Below are 18518 nucleotides of genomic sequence, written 5' to 3' on the forward strand. Positions count from 1 at the left end.
GTGCTATCTAGAGGAGTCAAAGAATACAACAACTGGTTCATGAAGCAAATTTGAAGCATCATTTCCCCATCACTACCTGTTGGTCTTTGAAGCATAATGGTGCTAATCTTGAAACTGTGGGAATATAAAGACCATTAAAATGATTAGATGCTAAGCAAAAGGGACGGATTTAACTTAATGAACGCCGAAATACTCTTCTGAGCAAATATGAAGTCGATCTGGTTAACCGACTATGAAGAAATGATCAACTAATAAAACATGTATTTCCTTTTGCTCGTAGATGACGCTACTGTTATGATGGAAAAAAAAGTTCGTCGATGTCTTCAGGCCTCTATCGCCATCAAATGTGAGAAATGTTGAGAAGACAGGATCATTTGGGTCAAGTTAGAGCAGCTTTTATTGTCACGGTGAATCATCGCACTTTAGATCGCGGTAATTTTTTTTTTTACGTCTGGTCGTTTTACACGTGCTGTCCAATTTTCGTGACCCGGATTGTATTTATTTTTCTCCACTGTAGGGGGCGCTACAGAGCAGCTCCATTTGCGTCCATATTTTCACCAGGCCTGACGACTGTACAAAATTTGGTGATTTATCGTGCATATTTAGGTCAGCAAAAATATGATTCATCAGCATAATAATAACACCAATCAGATAATGGACGGATAATAATTCCCGCAAAAACAATTGGGGTTTAAAAAAAAAAGAAGAAGAAAAGAAAAGAATGAAGAAGAAGAAGCACGTCGATTACGCACAGGCGCGCGTCACGAACGTTCGAGGGGGCCATTGAGGACGAGAGATAAAAGAGGATAAAAGAGATCAAACGCTTTTATTTGAAGAGAGAACAATGCCCTAACCGACTGAAATGCTGCTGTGATGATGACTACGTACGTTCCCGCAGCGTTTTTATTTTTTTATTTTTTATTTTTTCTCCGTTTGACGACGTGACGCACACACTTTTTGTGCTCTTCCGTATTTTTGGTCAGACTTGGAGGCAGAAAACTGCTGCGTCTCTTCTTTTTTTTTTTTTTTTCTTTTTTGGAGAACTGGACGAGAGCACACGCTGGTGAGTTGCATTTTTCCATTTCAAAAACGACACTTTAGAACTAAAATGTGTCACTTGACTTTGACTTTGTATCGTTTGTGTTGTGCCGTCGTTGCTGTTTGTGATTCTTGTTGATTGAGGTTACCAAAAGCCAAACAAAATGACTTAAAATATTATAATTTCGTGTCGGCTAGTTTTGATATTTTCTTAAATTGATGCCATATTTGTTGTCATATGTTACTCAATGTCAAAAGTTCACATTTTATTTGTTTGTAACTGGCCTTGAGATAACAACTAGGGCCATAAAGTGTTCATATTGGCGAATTTGTGACCTTTTTGGTCAAACTTAAGCAACTCTTCCTCTATAGTATTTTTAAAAATCCATATCTTGACATTTTAAATATCACATTTTTATGCTAGCCAGTCTTTATATTTTGATGCTGTACATTGATTCATTACCGGTCCAAAGCTGGTGGACAACGTTGCCAAAAATAACACCCAAGTATTGTTACTTTTGAAAAATATGAATAAAATGTGCCCTTAAAAAAAAAAAAATACATGAGTGAGTAATCAGTAAAAAAAATGGACCAGTCCTGGTGAGTTGAACTCAACTTGACTTAATTTCACGCTTTCACAACAGCTGCTGCCCAAAAAAAAGTGTGCACGAAACAGAACTTAATACAATCATAAATAACCAAAGTAAATTTTCTGCTATCGTAATACAGCGTCGTTCACTTTGCATTGACATTTGCATACAGGAGCGGTTGAGTTGTATCAAAGTCCCTTTGCACAATATTAACACTTGGATATTGTGAACAAAAGTTAGGTCCAGTTCTAGGTACCTTTGGGTCCAAACGGACAGACAGTGAACGTTAAAATGACAAGAAAGGGTGGAAATTTACAAATAAAAGAAATTAGAGGCGCTCTTGCAAAAGGCTTTAAAACATCAAATAGAAGAAAATAAAACGGAGTACCATCTTGCAAATTGTGATTTATTTAATTAAAGCACAAATGTCAAATGGACAACTATGACCAAATTCTCCCTTTTAATTCTCATTTCAAATAATTCTTTAAAAAAAAAAAAATCCAGAAAAATAAATCTATCAATTTACACACTTCTGAAATAACATATTCGCTCAAATTACCGTTCTTTATATGCCATTAATAATTCCTAACGTCAGTCATCTTGTTAATAATTTCTCACAGTAATCTAATTATCAACAATGATTCCCCCCCAATAAGTTTTCACTTTCCTGTACTGAATAGATTTCCTGCAAAATCCCAATTTGCCATCAGTGGTGAACTATTTTTAGAACAATCCCACGGGCTGCTCATGAGGTGCTTTTGGGCTGTCCTCGAATCCGTTTGGCATTTAAGCTAGATTTCATGATCATGTCGGCTTTGCTGTTTTGTTAAGAATGAGTTAAGCTTGTTGTTGTGAGATTGCAAACATTTTTTTGTTCGTCAAATACTACATGAGGTGACCATGCTGACGGATTAATGACATTTTTTATTGTCAGATTTTGAGCAACGATACTCCTTTATCGAGAGCAAAGGGGATTGTAACTGGAAAATAAAGGAAATCTACTCAGCCTTTGCTGATGCTCGACAGACAAAAAAAAAAAACAACCCTTAAAAAGTCATTTTTGCACAAAAGACACCCGATCGCTGACAGTACAGTCGTTAAAAAACAAAACAATTTTGTTTTATGCGAGTTTGGATCTTTTAAGCGCAGGTTTCATATAGCAAAACAAAAAACAGGTGCTGTTTCAGTTTTGCTTAGAAAATGTTCAACTATTAAATTATGACAGACGTGTCATCTGAGAAGGCCATTTTTGAAAAAAGTTTCGCCTCTCCTCCTTGTAGGCTACATCACTTCATGCAGCAAGTCCTGGTTCGGACTGCGCCAACTTGGCTACTCGGATGAGAGGCGAAGCGTCTTCTAAATGTCACCGTTTTAAATGAAATTTGATATCTGCACTTGGTATCGGCATAGAAAAAAAAAAAAGTGTCATCCAACATCTCTACTTTTCAGCCTTTTTTTTCCAGGGATAACCAAACAAGGTTAGCTGAGGTCCACGTACATGAAGTATTCATTCGAAGTGCTCTGGTGGGACACAAGCACGGGTAAAAGCGAGAACCCAATCATTTTTTAATGGCTTGATGTCACAGTCTTAATAATATTCGGGATGATTATTGTATTATTCGACTCCCTCGTGCGCACTTTAAAACGCCGTTTGTCCCGCAGTCACGTAACAGGGGTGCTGGTGTACGCCGCGCAGCATGTAACATGCTAACCCCTCCCACAACTATGCTCCGCCCCCACCTCCAGTGCCCTTATTTGGCTTTTAAATTTTTTTTTAAATTTTTTTTTATTCCCTTACATAGCAATAACGTTTTTGCTCTCCTGCTACTTTGAAGATGTCTTGTTCAAACATTTGCATGCCTGTATGTCGAGGGCTTTTGGATACATGACCTAAATCCACAGTCGGGCAAAGAGTGCGTCGAGAAGGAAGCGCGGTTGCGTGTGCCATTGAATCCGTGCGCGCATTCACGTGTGCGCCCACCCCCCCCACCCCTCCCAACGCTTCCTTGGAAATGCTGACTGAGAGCTCAACGAGTTCATCTCAGGACAAGGAAAGCGCTCTCCCCTCCAGTGTGAATCATTTTGGAAAAATGAGCCTCTGGATTGAATTGCCCCAGCAATTTGGCATGTTGCTCCATTCTGCTTTATTGTCTGCTTTGGCACAACTTGCACGTCTTTGCGTCCCGTCGGCCAAGAACGCTTCGGGATCCTACGCGACGCGAGGCGGAGAAGACGCCGCTCGTTCAGCCTGGCCTGAAAAAGCAAATGAAAGCAATCTCGGCAGCTCGCTGCTTCCTGTTTAGCTGGGAATTCCAGAGAAAGAAGGAGGCCGTGTTAGCGTAACAAGGCCTGCCTAGCACACACACACACACACACACCACTTCCAAATGTCCACATCCTGCTTCAAGGTCATCAGAGGTTATTAGCCTTGCTCGGTGATTCTAAAAACACAATTTTAATATTAAAGTAAGTAAAACCCCCGGAGGGTCTGAAAACGTCTGAATGAGAAAATGTTCTAAAAGAGCCCACAGATCTTGGTACGTTCCTCCGAAATTTCGAGCAGAACCACGCTACGCATATCATGATTATGCCATCGTAATGATGATCAAACAAATTCTTTCATCTTCTGCACTGCAAAAAATTCCACTGGAAATTTTGAAGAAAAAAAATAAATTAATAAGAATGATACAAGCAGAACAAGACAATATTACCTGACCAAGATTTGGAAAAATAAGAAAATAATACTGTGTTTTTATCCTAAAAACTGGACCAGGACAAGAAAAAAAAACATAAGAAAAAAAATTAAATTCTCCTAAAATAAGATAAAAAAAAATAGACATATCTTTGACCATTTTTATTTTGCAAAAGCACAGTCTTCTACAACAGGTCCAGTTATGCAAGAACCAAATTGTGACTGAGGGTATCATTGTTTCAAAAATGGATGAGCTTCATCATTGAAGGACGCTGGGATGCAACTCAAACTGAGTGTGCAGACATTGAAAAGTGAAATAAATGTTTTGTTAAACACGCCTTAAATCTAAATAAAGCACTAAACTGCCGTTTTCTCAATTCATTTTATTACTGGGTGATAGAAAATCTTACAAATGAGAAAATTTGTCTTATGAAACTGCACATCAGGGCCTGTGATTGATGGTCAGTCATCTTAAAATGTTGAAAGCGTTTGTTTTCAACCTCACGTGCCATAAAACGAGCTGTTAACACTCAATAGTGTTAAGTTCAAATAAGATGCATCTCTAAACGAGCAGAATTGTCTGATTTTATTTTCAGCAAAAATAACTTATAATAAGCAAATTTAGGTTGAATTTTAGAAATTATATCTTAAGATTTTACTCTTTGCAGTTTGTTTTCCTTTTTTTTTTAGTCGTTTTAATCGTTCAGTCGTCACAGCTCCTTCGCGTTGGCTCACGTTGGCTCGAAATCAAACCTTACAATCTATCCCGATGTTCGAATTCTGACTTTATACTCTCTTTGCTGTTTTTTTTATTTATTTTTTTTTTTGAAAAAGTATTTGGCTCCCCCGCCCCGTTGCACAGCAACATTTGTTTTTAGCCTCTCGAATAAAAGAATGTGTGAGGTGTGCGCTCTCAACCGTCACGTCGATTGTAGAACAAAAAGTCTGCAGTGCAGTGAAAGGAAGGGCAGACCAGGACAAAATGGAGGGAGGGAGTTTTAATTTTGTAGCCTGCCCACTTTTAATTCATCTGCCTCCCCTTTTCTTTCCCATCCCTTCTCATGCCGAGGGGCGTGGCCTGCGTTGAGGTTTGGACGCGGCCACGTTGGACCATTGCAGTCGGCAGCTGGCCGCTCACTTCACTCATTGGTCCAAACTCGCCTGAATCACGGCGGTCCGAGCAGCAATTACAAAGACGGATTGCCCCCCCCCCGTCTGTTGTGTTCATCGCACCATCGTCGTCGGGCGTTTCTCGGCGACTTTAGTTTTGCGCGTTCTTTTCGTGAGACTGGCGGATTCTATTTTTGTCAAAATGTCCCGTTCTCACTTAAAGGAAATAATGAATGTGACTTTTAAGCATGTGTTAGTTTGCGGACATTTCATTTCTGGATGAATGGGAAAAATTGAAACGCATTAGAAGTGCAATTTAAGCCAATTTTAGAACGGCCTAATCCTCACCAATGCCAAATAAGCTGAATCAGCGTCACATTGTGTATTTTTCAATCTCGCCTCGATTTTTTTTTTTTTCACAATTTACAGTCATTAGTATTAAATAAAAATGCCATTATTACATTTTTTATGCGGGCCATTTCTCCAAATGTCTGACATTTGCACCGCTAGGAAATGTATAAATGCACAATAAAATTAAATTAATCATCATGTCATGCATGTTGATCTTTTTGGATATTTAATAATAATAAACACATTTTATATATTTGTGTTACACCTCGTCCAAAATTGAGTTGAAATTCTCCGTTTCGCACCAACATTTCTTGGCCCCCCTCCTACAAATAGGTTACAAAGTGCTAACCAACAAAACCTGTCGCTTTAACGCTACTCTCACCCCCGTCTGACTTGGAATTATTTCAGGCGAGCATTTCCACATCGTGTTTCTTTCCGATGCCTCGAGAATTTCAAACTTTGTGTAACCTGTTGAGCCCCGCACGTTTGTGGCTGCTGGTCTCCAGAAAGAAGGCAGGAGGAGAAGGGCGAGCTTTAATTGGCCATTTGTATGTCAGCGGAGCACTCGGAGGTGTGACGTGCGTGTTAAGTGGGAGCTGGTTGGAGTCGCTCTGCCCCGCTTTGTCCAGCGCCTTTGGCTTTTGTTCCTGCCGTAATGAATGGCGGAGGCCTTGGCTGCGGCTGTAGTGTCTCATAGCAACTGGAGGGCGAGGGAGCGGCGGCGAATGGAGGAAAGGCCAAGCGAGATCATGTGTACCTCGTTGAAAGGGCAGACAGACGACCATACTTTTGGGCAGTTGGTTTGGTGAAACACTTCCAACAAAACTGGAAATCTGTACTTTATGAGGTGAAATATTACAGATGGGAAATCTTCAAGTAAAGCCCGCAACTCATCATTTTTATTTGCGTCGATGTGATCATGGTGAAAACCTTAATAATACTGCGACAGTCAGTTTTAGGGCTGGGTTTAAAAAATAATCGATATATCAATTTGAATCAATTTTCCTTTTCATGGCCCGATATCGATTCATAAAACCTTCCATACCAAAGGAAAATTGTTACTGCGTGAAATCCTTGATTGAATCGAAAATCAATTGACGTGAATCGAAAATCTAATTGAATCGGGTCCTTGTGTGTCTAATCAAATCGATTTTGGAAATTTTAATCGATACCCAGCCCTGTTCAATTAAATCAACACCTGCAAGAAGAAAAAAAATGTTTTCCTTTATTTCTACATTTATTAATTACCATAATTTTCTTTAAAAATAAATCAGTCAACATATCTGGGCTCTCCTACAATCAATCTGCCAGTGGGCCTGCGTGTTCAGTAGCTGCCGACCCAGTGGCGTTGTTCACGACGTGGAACCCAGCTGACACGCGTTGAACAATATTCACGTGCCAATTCGTATTTACGCCTTACCTTTTTTTATTCATTTTTCTCATAATGAAGCAAAGGGGTCCGGTCCGAGTGCCATGACTACCCCGTGACCCAGACACTACCTGTCTGCTGCCATGGTTACCAGGACAGAGCAGGTTTAGTGGCCAGACTCCAGGGATTACTTTCCCTGCTTCTTAACAATCGAGTCCGTGCCCTGGCGTCTGTTAAAAAAAAAAAAAAAAGAGAGAAAAATGGGCACCCGAAAAAAGTTGAGCACATTGTGCCCAGGTGGCCTTTTAAAAAGTGCTTTAAGTGCTGTGTAAGGGCTCAGACCTGTGCCGCATAATTGCTTTGGTTTCAGCTTCTCTCCCTGAGTTGAGCTGCTTCACTCCCAGCGATTAGCGCTCATTAATAAAAGCAGCACAGTGTTCCAGACACTTTTTTTTTTTCTTTCTTTTTCTTCCCCTCGAAACACACCCTTTTGGCGTGAACACTGAGAACTGACGCTATGACGGTGAAACCAAAATAACGTCTATCTAAAAATACGGACACAGTCACCAGACACAACACTAGGTACAGCTACGCTGTCTAAAGAGTTACTCGAACTTCCATCAAATAAAAAAAAAACATATATATATTTATTTATTTATATTTATTATTATTATTTATTATTATTTTTTTAAATACTGTTTGTAATAGTTTTCTCGACTGCCACTTTTTTAATCTTTGAGTGAAATGATCAATTGAATTTCAATTAATTGCGCAACCATAGTCGCACTCACCACAATTTAGAAACAAGGAAGGCCACAGCCCAGATTTGATTTTGCAACCTCAGAAGTGAGTGGCGCATGCGCTCACCACCATTCCCATAATTTATGATTTAAATGATTAAAAAAAAACAAAACAATAGAATGTGCTTTATAAATGGCAAACTTTTCAAGGGAATGTGTTAGCGAAATGGGGTTGCAATTTTGTCTTTGTTTTCTCCAGGCACGCAGAGGCGGCGACACGTTTATCACACTCCAGCTTCATCGTTATTTATGTGGCCTTTGATTTAGGCAGCGGTCAGGTTGAGTGCGCCACACGACTCCCGTGGGTCGGCTCACTCCGAGGGTCACGCCAACCCCCCCCTCCCCCAATTCAGCCTTGCCGTCTCCCACTCGGCTGGAGGGGCACCAGAAAGGCTGTTGGTGACTTGCAGTCTTCCAGATGTCCAGCAGATGCTGCTTGCCGCTTCGCAAACCATATCCACACTTGTCACCACGGCGTCAAGCTTATTTGATCGTGCATCATCAAAAATTCGACCGCAATTTGAGGCCATTTCAGGAGCTTTGGTGACGCGCCTTGTTACAAACTGTGGACTGAGTGCAGCGTGATTGAAGACGTGTCTTATATTTGCCGGGGCAATGTGATCAAAGAAGCAGTTGGAGCATTATAATATGTCAGCTCTGACCAATGTTGGGAAGTTTGGAAGCGGCCATCTCGCCACCGCAGCGTTCAAATTATAGCCATGCATGAAAAAAGAAAAGGGGGTGGGGCGGGGGAACAACTCATAAGACGTGCTCAAGAGGACATTTTAATTTGGGGCGAAATAAAAGCGCGCGTCAGCTGAAGGGCTGCGAAAACTTGATTTGCGCTGACAGCGTTTTTGCAGCTCACACGAGATATTCAAAGAGGAAATAAGCATTTGAGATCACGCAGTGCGTCGTCGCAGGAGACGCAAGGCATGCTGGGAAATCTGTAGTAGTGTATTTTGTTGAGATTCAATATTCGTGTCATACACTATAACCTCGTACCATTTCGACATCGACGCTGCTTAAGTATTGGGAGGATTATAATTCCATTAACGTATTGCGCACCAATTAATTGTAACTAAGTAGTTAATATCAACTTAACTTTGTCTCATAATAAGGATAAGTTAAGGGGTGCTTGCAAAAAAATCTTAGAAAATGTTAATATAATCTGTTAAAAAAAAAAAAAAAGCAAGTCATCTCTGACCCCATCTTTAGCCTCTAATTTGATGTAAGAAATTACTGTACCTGAGGAAAAACATATCACAAAGGCTAACTTTTATTTAATTTTTTTATTTAAAATTTTTTTAAATTTATAATTTGTCAAGACATTTACAAGCTCAGTGCTTGTTGTGTGCGTGTGTGTCCTTGTGGCATGAATATTGCTGGTTTGATTTTGTAGGATCTACAACTGATGAATGACTTGAATTTAAAGAAATGGCACATTATGGGAGAATTCCTGTAAATACGTTTTACTGATTACAGGATTTTTTTTTAATTTTTTTTTAAAAACACTTGATGCTATCCAAGAAAAAGTCAATTTGCTTCATTGCAACACTAAGTAAAAAAATAAAATAAAATAAAAAAAATAAAAAACATTTGACGAGGCTTGATTTTCCATTGGCCAGCGACTAATATTTGACTTTGCTCCTCCTGCTTTCCAACCGGCAGCAGCGCGTGCATGCGCCAAGCAAGCTTTTGTAGCTCCGCCCCCCTTTTCCCCTCCTCCTCCGCCTCCTCCCGGCAAGCCTGGCAGCGGGGTGACTGGGTCTGCCCCCTCCCCCCACCAGACACAGTGATGGCACTCAACGCCCCCTGGCCCTCGCCCCCCCCCCCCAAAAAAAATCTCGGTGGCGGCCGTGGGTAGACCCAGGCATGGGATCTCCATTTGTGCACAAAGGAGCCTCCTCTATCTGCATACGCTGCACATAAAAGGGCCTTTTGTCATGAGCCCTGCACACATGACCGCCAGCCTTTCACCCCGCTGCAAAAAAATCGCTCTCTCTCGCTCGCAAGCCAACCCCACCCCCAACACCAGATCGCCCCCACCACCACCACCACGGCCGACCCCCACCATCAGGAGTGTGCTGAGTGAGACGACCAGTTTTGATTGAAATACAACAACAAAAAAAAACACGTTCGCTTCCCCCCCCCCTCCCCGCATTTTACGTGTGCTGCCTGACTGTGCCCCCCCCCCCCCACTCACACCACTCTGCCCCCCCCAGCCTCTCATTTGTGTCCCAGGGTGCACCCGCCCGCCTCACTAAAATATGAATGTGCTCTCTTTCTCCCGTCCCAAGACGTAGTGGCTGACATTTAAGGGGCATTAGCGCTTGGTTGTGTGCCAGTTTATCACCCAAACGCCCCCCCCCTCACACACACACACACTAATTCCCACACCAACCCCCTCCTCCCACCCCAATACGGTGCAGTAGATCACAGTTGTCAACCCCATTTTTTTTGCCGTTTGTCACATCGGTATGCTGTTATAACGCAGAGCGCTTCAGAATTTTTTGATCACATACACACAACAAATTGATGGATAACTAGCAAAAATGTGTTCAACTGTTACTATGTTTAAAAAAATGTAATGATGCAGTAAAGGAGCTTGTAGAAATAAATTAATAAAGTGTAACATATCGTCATTAAGTGAAGACAATTTGCAATTTTGGTTTTGATAATTTTAGAAACAAGTAAACTCATGATTTGCCTTCGCGGGCCAAATGTGGCCCCCGGGCCTTGAGTTTGACACCCGTGCTTTTGATTGATACGATTCAAGAGATTGTTGCTAATTAAGATACAAAGAATTGATTTATCGCCATTCAGTGGATAAATGCAACATGTTAGCTAGCCAAAATAAGTGATGGGTAAAGCGAGAGTCAATCGAGATATGAGGTGTGATTCAAAGCAAAAGATTGGATGCTAAAAGATGAAAAAAAATAAATCCTCAAGTTGAAAATCGGCTTGCGCTCTTTGTTTTTTTTTTTTTCCGTATTTGTGCGGGACACCACTCAGAAAATCCCAAATCACACATGCTGACACTGGGGCGCAGTGCCTTGCTCAAGGGCATCAAAACAGTCGTCAAGAACTAGACTAGCATCTTTCCAACTCCTCCTGCAGTTGCTATTAAGTTGATGAAGCTATGATAAATAAATGTACATCTTTAAAATATTATCGTCTAAAAATTGAAAGAGGCATTCCGGTGGCCTTTAAACATAATTCATCCACGTTGTCTGCGTGCCATTTTGTCTCGTCAAGATGGCCGACATTAACGCTGCGCCGGCGAGCCGTTTGCCTTAAAAGTGCCGAGTCAGCGTCGGCCTCGTCCTCAGCCAGCACATTGTCAACTCCAGAGGCCACGTTCTCTCGTTCCATGAAGATGATGATAAAAAAAATAAAAAATAGCCCAACCAGTACGCAGCATCACCTGAATAATGCAGACAAACGGGGAGTTGTGATTCAAGTTTCAGAGCATCGTTCCAAAAAAATAAAATAGACTGAAGTGTCTTGCTCTGAAGGAAGTTGTACACGTTGATCACCGAAGTCTCTTGTATTCACAAAAACAAAACAGAACACTTTTTAAAATGAGTTTGGATGAATCCCTCATCTTGACACTGTTTTTATTTAAATATTTAAATTTAGAAACCATAATTGGGCATCACTCCTTGCAGTGTGAATGTATCCATGGTTATTTTTTTTTAAAGGGTATTAAAAAAAAAAAAAATCCATAAATTAGTCCGAAACAGAAACGGGGAAAATCATTGAATAAAATAAAATAAATGAATTGAAGCACCAATAACCTGGCTCCATACCATTTATACTTAAAGGAGAAGTCAGCCCAAAAATTTTTCACCCAAGAATTTGTTCTATGCAGGCCACAAGTTGAAACTCGGCATTTTGATTCATTTTACGTGTGCGGAATATGAGTTAAAGCAGCATAATGCACCTGCTTTTAGTCATCTTAGGGGCGGCCATTTTGTCACTTCTGTTGACTGAAAATGACATCAGAAAACAGGTGCGCCGTGATTGGTCGTTAGCCGAGCCCTGACAACTGCGATGTCGACAGAAGTGACAAAATGGCCGCCCCCTCAGATGGCTCAAAACATTTTTCTTGCTTTAACTCATATTCCAGAAACACAATATCCGAATCCGTATGAGGTCTTACATTTTATTACAAATGTTTTTTTTTTTTTGGGTTGACTTCCCCTTTAACATAATACATAAAATATATTCTTACTGCAATAATCCACCCCTCAATGTTTTGTTTTGTGTTTAGGTTTGTGCGCTAACTTAAAATACAAGTGTTGTTGCCTCACAAGCAAAAATATCAGCAATTGTCTTTGATATAAAAAAAAACACATACTGGTGAAACAAACACCTGGCGACTATTTAAAAATATTGCCCTTAAAAATGTGCATAATCGAAATAGAATATTATTATTCTGGTGAACCAAAAGCTAAGTTCTACTGCATATGAAACACTCCTACAAACCAGCAGAAAAATATTTGCTCCTAATGGCAAAATGGATTATGTATTCTATCATTTCTTATTCAATAATATAATTACATTTAAAACAAAAAACATCCACTCGCACACAAACCTTCAAAGGTGACAGTCCAAGTTTGTGCAGCAACAAAACTCCAAACTTGTTCTGTTGCTTCTGCTCATGACCCAAATGCCAGCTCACGTCAAACCTGTGATTATGCAGCTTTTACATACACACACACACACACACACACACACACGCGCGCGCACCCCCACACACACACACACACCAAAAAAAGCCCTCCCGACATTAATATCAGACCACACGCAAAAATTGCGCTCAAATTTCAGCGTAATGAAAGGGTGCTCTTGAACCACAATTTCTACCTGATATTTAATTTTCCATGCAGGCATCACCTAATAGAGATGGCACAATTAGGACCACGCTTTGTTGGTGATTTCAAAGTAGTTTGAATGGATTTTTTTTTATTTTTTAATTTCTCAAGTAAAGAGCTTGATTGTATTCTGAAGAATTGAAAAGAACCAAGCGGTCACCGATGAGTCTCACGGCTAATACTCGACCTGGATTTGACTATTTATGCCATTTTATTTGATACTGTTAAAACTGAATTGAAATAATAAGAATACAATTATGTTAATGGATTTATTTTATATATAAAGTTATTGAAAAACCTCTGACAAGTTTAAGAGAAATATATTTATTGTTATAATTTGATAGTGGTGTGCGTTGTTTCTAATATTTTGACTCAGCCATTCAACTAAATCATGGAAATCTAAGAAACATTAATGCTGCTCTTGATTTGCTGGTCAAAAATAAAATAAAAATGTGGCAACAATTTAAAAGCGGATTTAATTAGATTAAAAATGCAATTATTACATCTCGTCCATGAAAAAGAAATCCAGCCACTATCGTTCAGTGATGGATGGTGCATGCATATTTTTGATATCACTCGTAGCGTCGTTCCCGCGCACCTTTTGTTGTGGCACCCCCAAAAAAAATGCAAGACGACACGTTTGGTTGCTGCCGAGTTGGCAGCCGTAGTGAGAGCGAGGGCACGTTCCTCTTCGGTCGGGAGAGGTCGACCCACACGCCGACGTCCGACCGCCGGCAGGTCCGCTCTCTTTCTTCGCGCTCCTCCTCAGCGGAACTCTTCAAGCTGCTCCTGCTCCTCGTCTTTGTATTTTCTGCCTCCTTTCACAAACGGTCAACTGAGTTACACTTTTGATTCGGTCCCAAACAACAACGTCACAAAAATGCCACATTTTTCATTATCGTGCTTTAATCGTCACAAAATGTGACGATGAAAATGAAAAAGAAGGAAGGGTGTTGTTTTCAACACAATTTGTGAAAATAAAAGCAAAAATAAATGTGGAGTTCAAAGCAGGTGTTAATATTCCACATGTAAATTATGTGACATTTTTCACTCTGAAGGATTTGGATGATTGTGTTTGGAGCAGAAATATTGAATCGTAAAAATGTAAGGTGTAAAAAAAAAAAAAAGAAAAACACTCAAGTCTTTGAAACAAGTTTCAGCCGACTTTGTGAAAACGCACACACGCACGCGCACACACGCACACGCGCGCGGTTACCACATTACTGCACATGAATCTGGAAAATTTACTTATTTTTGTGTTATACTTTTTGCATATTTCCTTATTGGTTTTTATTGAAGTTATTTTGGAATACACTTTTTAATGATACATAAATCAAACGTAACTCCAATGGTTTTATGGATGAAAATAGAAATAAAAATGTTCATTTTTAATTTACAAACATAATTAAAACAGTGAGCAACTTTATTATTTTTTTGGGGGCAAAGAAAATATATTTTGATTTCATTCACACTCGTTTCCCATTCATCTTAGTGTTATTAAAAAGTTCTTTTTAATTACATAACTTTTTAATAATACAGCCATAAATCAAAACATTTGTTGAATGATTTTATGGTAATATAGCAAAAAAAAAGAGAACTAACTTAATTTCTAAAGATAAGTAAAACAATGAGCAATTTAATTATTATTTGGCGAATACAAAAAGGTACTGTGGTTTTTCCTGACTTTGGGCCAAACAATCCGGGCACAATTTCCTGATTCAGGCTCTCCTCATGAATCGTCTGATTTGCCATTGTTGTCATATTTGGACTGCGTGGAAGCTGTCATTTGCGCGCGTCGGCTTCCACACACACACCGCATACGGCCTGTTAATGAAAATGAATGAGACTGAAATCGGGAGCCAAAAGTTGAACGTTACTCGCCGCCATTTCACTCGACTTGGCTCGCGTCGATGCCGCCGCCCCTGCTTGGCGGCGGCCATTTTGTGCCGATCAGAGCAACGGGCGCCCATTTTAAGACGTGGCGCGCACGTGCTCGCACAACACACAGCGAGGGTTTTGTCTCGTTGCTCTTGAGCGTTGAAGCCAAACATTCCAGGAAGAATTTCATCATCCAGGGTTTCCTCTTCATTTGTTCGATGTTGTGATATTTGGGCGACATTTGGCTGTGCTGAATGAATCCGAAGTGTACCGAAAGAGTTAATGGCAAAGGCGACACGACTTGAACTTGGCCGCTGTTTTATTTTCATGTGGTGCAAAAATGTCAATATTGCACATGTCGCTTGTTGGCAATTTTGGGCTGGAGCTTTGAAGACGTGGAGGGAGTAAGCGCTTGCAGAAGCGTTCTGATTTTATTAGAATTTTTTATTTTTTTTTGCTATTTAAAAATCTAGGAATGATTTCATCACTGTGGCTAGTCAGCTGATTTCATTTTTGTCTTTTTACATGCATGTTTGCTGTAGTTTGGTTGTCGTTAAGTGAAGCTAAAGTGCATAAAGGGTTAATGAGAAAGTTGAACCGGGCCACTGTTTGAATCACGTGGCACAGCTTGTCGTTGGCGAGCACGCACGTCTCTCGCCGGCCATTTTGTGAATTTGTCTTAATTTGCTTCATCACCTTTGGTAAAGCAAACCAGGAGTATTTTCAGCTTTACTTCTAAAGTAAAAATCTATCATTTTACTTTAAATATTGTCTTTAAGCCGCATTGTTATTTGACCCGTTAATGAAACTGATTTTCATTCATTGTTATTAAGAACGACTCCAACCTTGAACTTGTCCAATGTTTCACTTTGATCACGTAGCACGACGTGTCGATGCGTCGCCTATCGCTCGTCCGCCGGTTCGTCCCGATTGACCACAGGCTGTGCAGTTTAAAAAGTGGGGGGAGGGCAGGACCCTTCAAACTTGTCGCGCGCTTATCTGCACTCATCAAGCCGAGAGCCCAAAGCGGTCAGTCACAGTCTGTTGCCTGAAGTGGCTGCTGGGGTCAAAGGTCAGGCCCTGTTAATAAGACGCAACATGCTCCCCCGGGGACCTCCGACCCCCAGCCGGGTTCACCTCCTAATCGGCATTAGTTAATGTGTTTGTAATCGTTACCTTCTCAAAGCAAACAGCCGCGGCGCGCTCAATGGGCCCGCTCGGCCTCTCCATGTAACACTTTTGACCCAGGGGTCGCGACCCCTCACCCTGACTCGGCGGGGGGGGGGGTGCCCTCAAAGGTCTGGGGTGTAATAGAGCGCTTGTGTTTGGACACGTGCGCCGCTCACGGCCAGACCACCACCTCTGCCGCCACGAGGAGGATGTAAACTTGTTGTTCGTTGTTAATTATGTGACTCGCACACACGACGCGGTTATCAACTGGCCCCCCCGGGACGCACTTTCAATTACGAAAAGCAAATTATTTAAACGGAAGTGCTCTTTGATACAAGTGTGTTTTGGAAATTTTTTTTTTTTTTTACTAATGAAGGCCTCCTAATGAGACATTTCACCATGAAAACGTCCAAAAGAAAAAACAAAAAAAAGCTACAAATAGATATTCTAAAAATGCGTTTTCGTTTTGATTAATTTAACTGAACAGCAGCGGCATCTTGTCGACTGGAGCAAGTTTCAGGGCCAAGCATATTAAAATCTGTTTTTAATACAAAAGTCATCTAACGTTTGATACAGATTTAATCACGTATAATTGAATTGGATTTGCTGACGTGGGTTGCGACCCACCAGTTGAGACTCAGGCACTGGGCGTGCAAATCTGTTTTCATCCCTGCATCATGCCCATAATAATGAGATTATAACATCAATGTCAATCACTTGTGTGCCCCTGCATATTTATTTATTTATTTTTATTTTTTTCACAAAGTTAAAAAAAAAAAATCTATTGCCTCCTTTTTTCCAAACCCAAGTAAGTGCAGAGAGAGCAACATTTTCAAAAATACACATTTCCCTCTCTGGCCAATGGAATCATCGTTGATTGCTTATACAGTAGTAGAACCATGTGACTTGGCCCAGCCAATCAAAAAAGACCTTATATAAAGCGGCAAATTAAGCATGACGGACATAAAACTCACTTGTGAAAATAAATAAGAATCACTACAGCAAAATGATGAATTTATGCAAACACATCACTGAAAAAAAAAATACTAAAAAAGTATTTTCATCATTTTTTTTTAAACGTGAGATTGTTGATGCTCAAAGTTCATCTTGATTTTGAAGTCCTAATTTTATTTTGTTCCTATAAGACATTAACAACTTGATGTGAGAATGCAGTAGTAGTTGACACAAAATCTGTCCTACTCTGTTATGAAATAATATTGTGAACAGTCACTGGCATATCATTTGTACAAATGGTGATGATATTGCAAAAAATAAAAAAAGCTCGGCAACCCATTGGAAACTGAAGACGCTTTCAACAATTGCACCCAGTGACACGACGCCGCCGTCTTCATTTGATCGCGTTTCGATTCTGTTAATAAATTACACAATTTGAAATAGGTCAGTCGCTCATGTTTGGGGCCGTTTGAAAAGTTTGCACGTCGAGTTTAAATGTGCTGACACGGCGGCCTGTGAGCGACGCTGCATCCTTGCATCAACTTTGCACACACACACACACGCACGCACGCACAAGCACACACATCTGTGAGTATTTGTGAGCAGCTTCATCAACACTTATTCCAAAACAACCAAAGCTTGAGAGACCGAGAGCAAGACTAGACCGAGCCTCGCTCAACCCGACCACAAAAACAAAACCGTGACACGAGAATCTTCACAGAGTAAAAAGTAAGAAAAAGCTCAAAACCCCCACCTTGTCTGGTTGTGCCAAGTGGTCGTCCCCCTTTACTGACCGACGCACTCGTGCTACGAGCTCTGCAACCCCCTTTTTTTTCCTTTTTTTTTTTTTCTTACCGAGCCGAAAAAAGGCAGGGAGTTGTCGCACAATAGCGTTACAGTAATGTGCCACAAGAGTGGAAAAAGCCAAACGCTGGTGGCTGAGGTGGCAGGGAGCTGGAGGGAAGAGGAGCAGGAGAGGAGGGAGGAGGGGGGTTCAAGGACAACATGGGGGGGGGGGGGGGTCTGGTGTGCTAACAACAAAGAGAATAATCGAGAAAATATCATCAGACCGACTTTATGGCCGCTCTTATTTTGGAGGAACCGACTCTGTGTGTTTTTAGTGCAAAACGGGGCCGCTGTTTTTGCTTCCCGCTTCACGCCCCCTGGAATTAAATAAAAATAAAAATGCTTAACGGCCTTTTTTGACATTGTGCCAGCAACAGAGACGCTGCAAGCCATCAGCTCGCTTGGTGGTGACACAACAAGGCCGGTTGGGGACACTGCGGCCATGTGTTCCCGTCCACATGTTCCTGAAATAAACCCTCCTGGAAGCTTATCTTTTTCCCATGAACGCGCGTGTGGGTGTGCGGGTGTGGGGGTGTGTGTGTGTGTGTGTGTGTGTGCGCCAACATGGGGTGTGTTTGCAGCGCTGTGACAGTACAAGGTGGATTTTTGCATTTTTTATTTATTTTTTTACAGATTCATTTTTGGACGGTCCACTTTGTCTCCCTTGAAGCCCCCCCAGCCCCCTTTTTCCTTTTTACTTGGGGAGATGCTGCGCCGGATGCTAGCTACTATGGCGGCCGATGTTCAAACTGAGTCTGCGCAAAGTCCAGGAGGCGTGTCGTTTCTCCCTCCTTCCCTCTCTCGTTTTCTCTCGCTCTCTCTCTCTCTGACAGCCTCTCT

The 18518-nt window shown here is 41.1% G+C and overlaps 2 long non-coding RNA genes across 3 annotated transcripts in view; one reads left to right on the forward strand and one right to left on the reverse strand.

Annotated features, from left to right (window-relative positions):
* The first annotated feature begins 777 nt into the window (after positions 1-777).
* The window catches only part of LOC148315813 (uncharacterized), a 35493-nt gene continuing 17752 nt past the window's right edge, over positions 778-18518 (forward strand). Inside the window, exons 1-2 of one of the 2 annotated variants that reach the window (XR_015840526.1) lie at positions 778-884; positions 984-1063. This is a non-coding gene — a long non-coding RNA (uncharacterized LOC148315813). Of the gene's footprint in view, positions 1064-18518 lie in introns of both variants that reach the window. The other variant, XR_015840524.1, reaches the window with a different exon arrangement.
* LOC148315814 (uncharacterized) lies at positions 13086-17682 on the reverse strand. The gene is made up of 2 exons (XR_015840520.1): positions 17587-17682; positions 13086-13648 (listed from the first exon to the last, which is right to left on the reverse strand). It is a non-coding gene; the product is annotated as an uncharacterized LOC148315814 (long non-coding RNA).

Source organism: Idiotropiscis lumnitzeri, unplaced genomic scaffold, assembly GCF_059441095.1.
Source record: "Idiotropiscis lumnitzeri isolate Australia: NSW breed Sydney's pygmy pipehorse unplaced genomic scaffold, RoL_Ilum_1.0 HiC_scaffold_35, whole genome shotgun sequence".
In the NCBI taxonomy this organism is placed as follows: Eukaryota; Metazoa; Chordata; class Actinopteri; order Syngnathiformes; family Syngnathidae; genus Idiotropiscis; species Idiotropiscis lumnitzeri.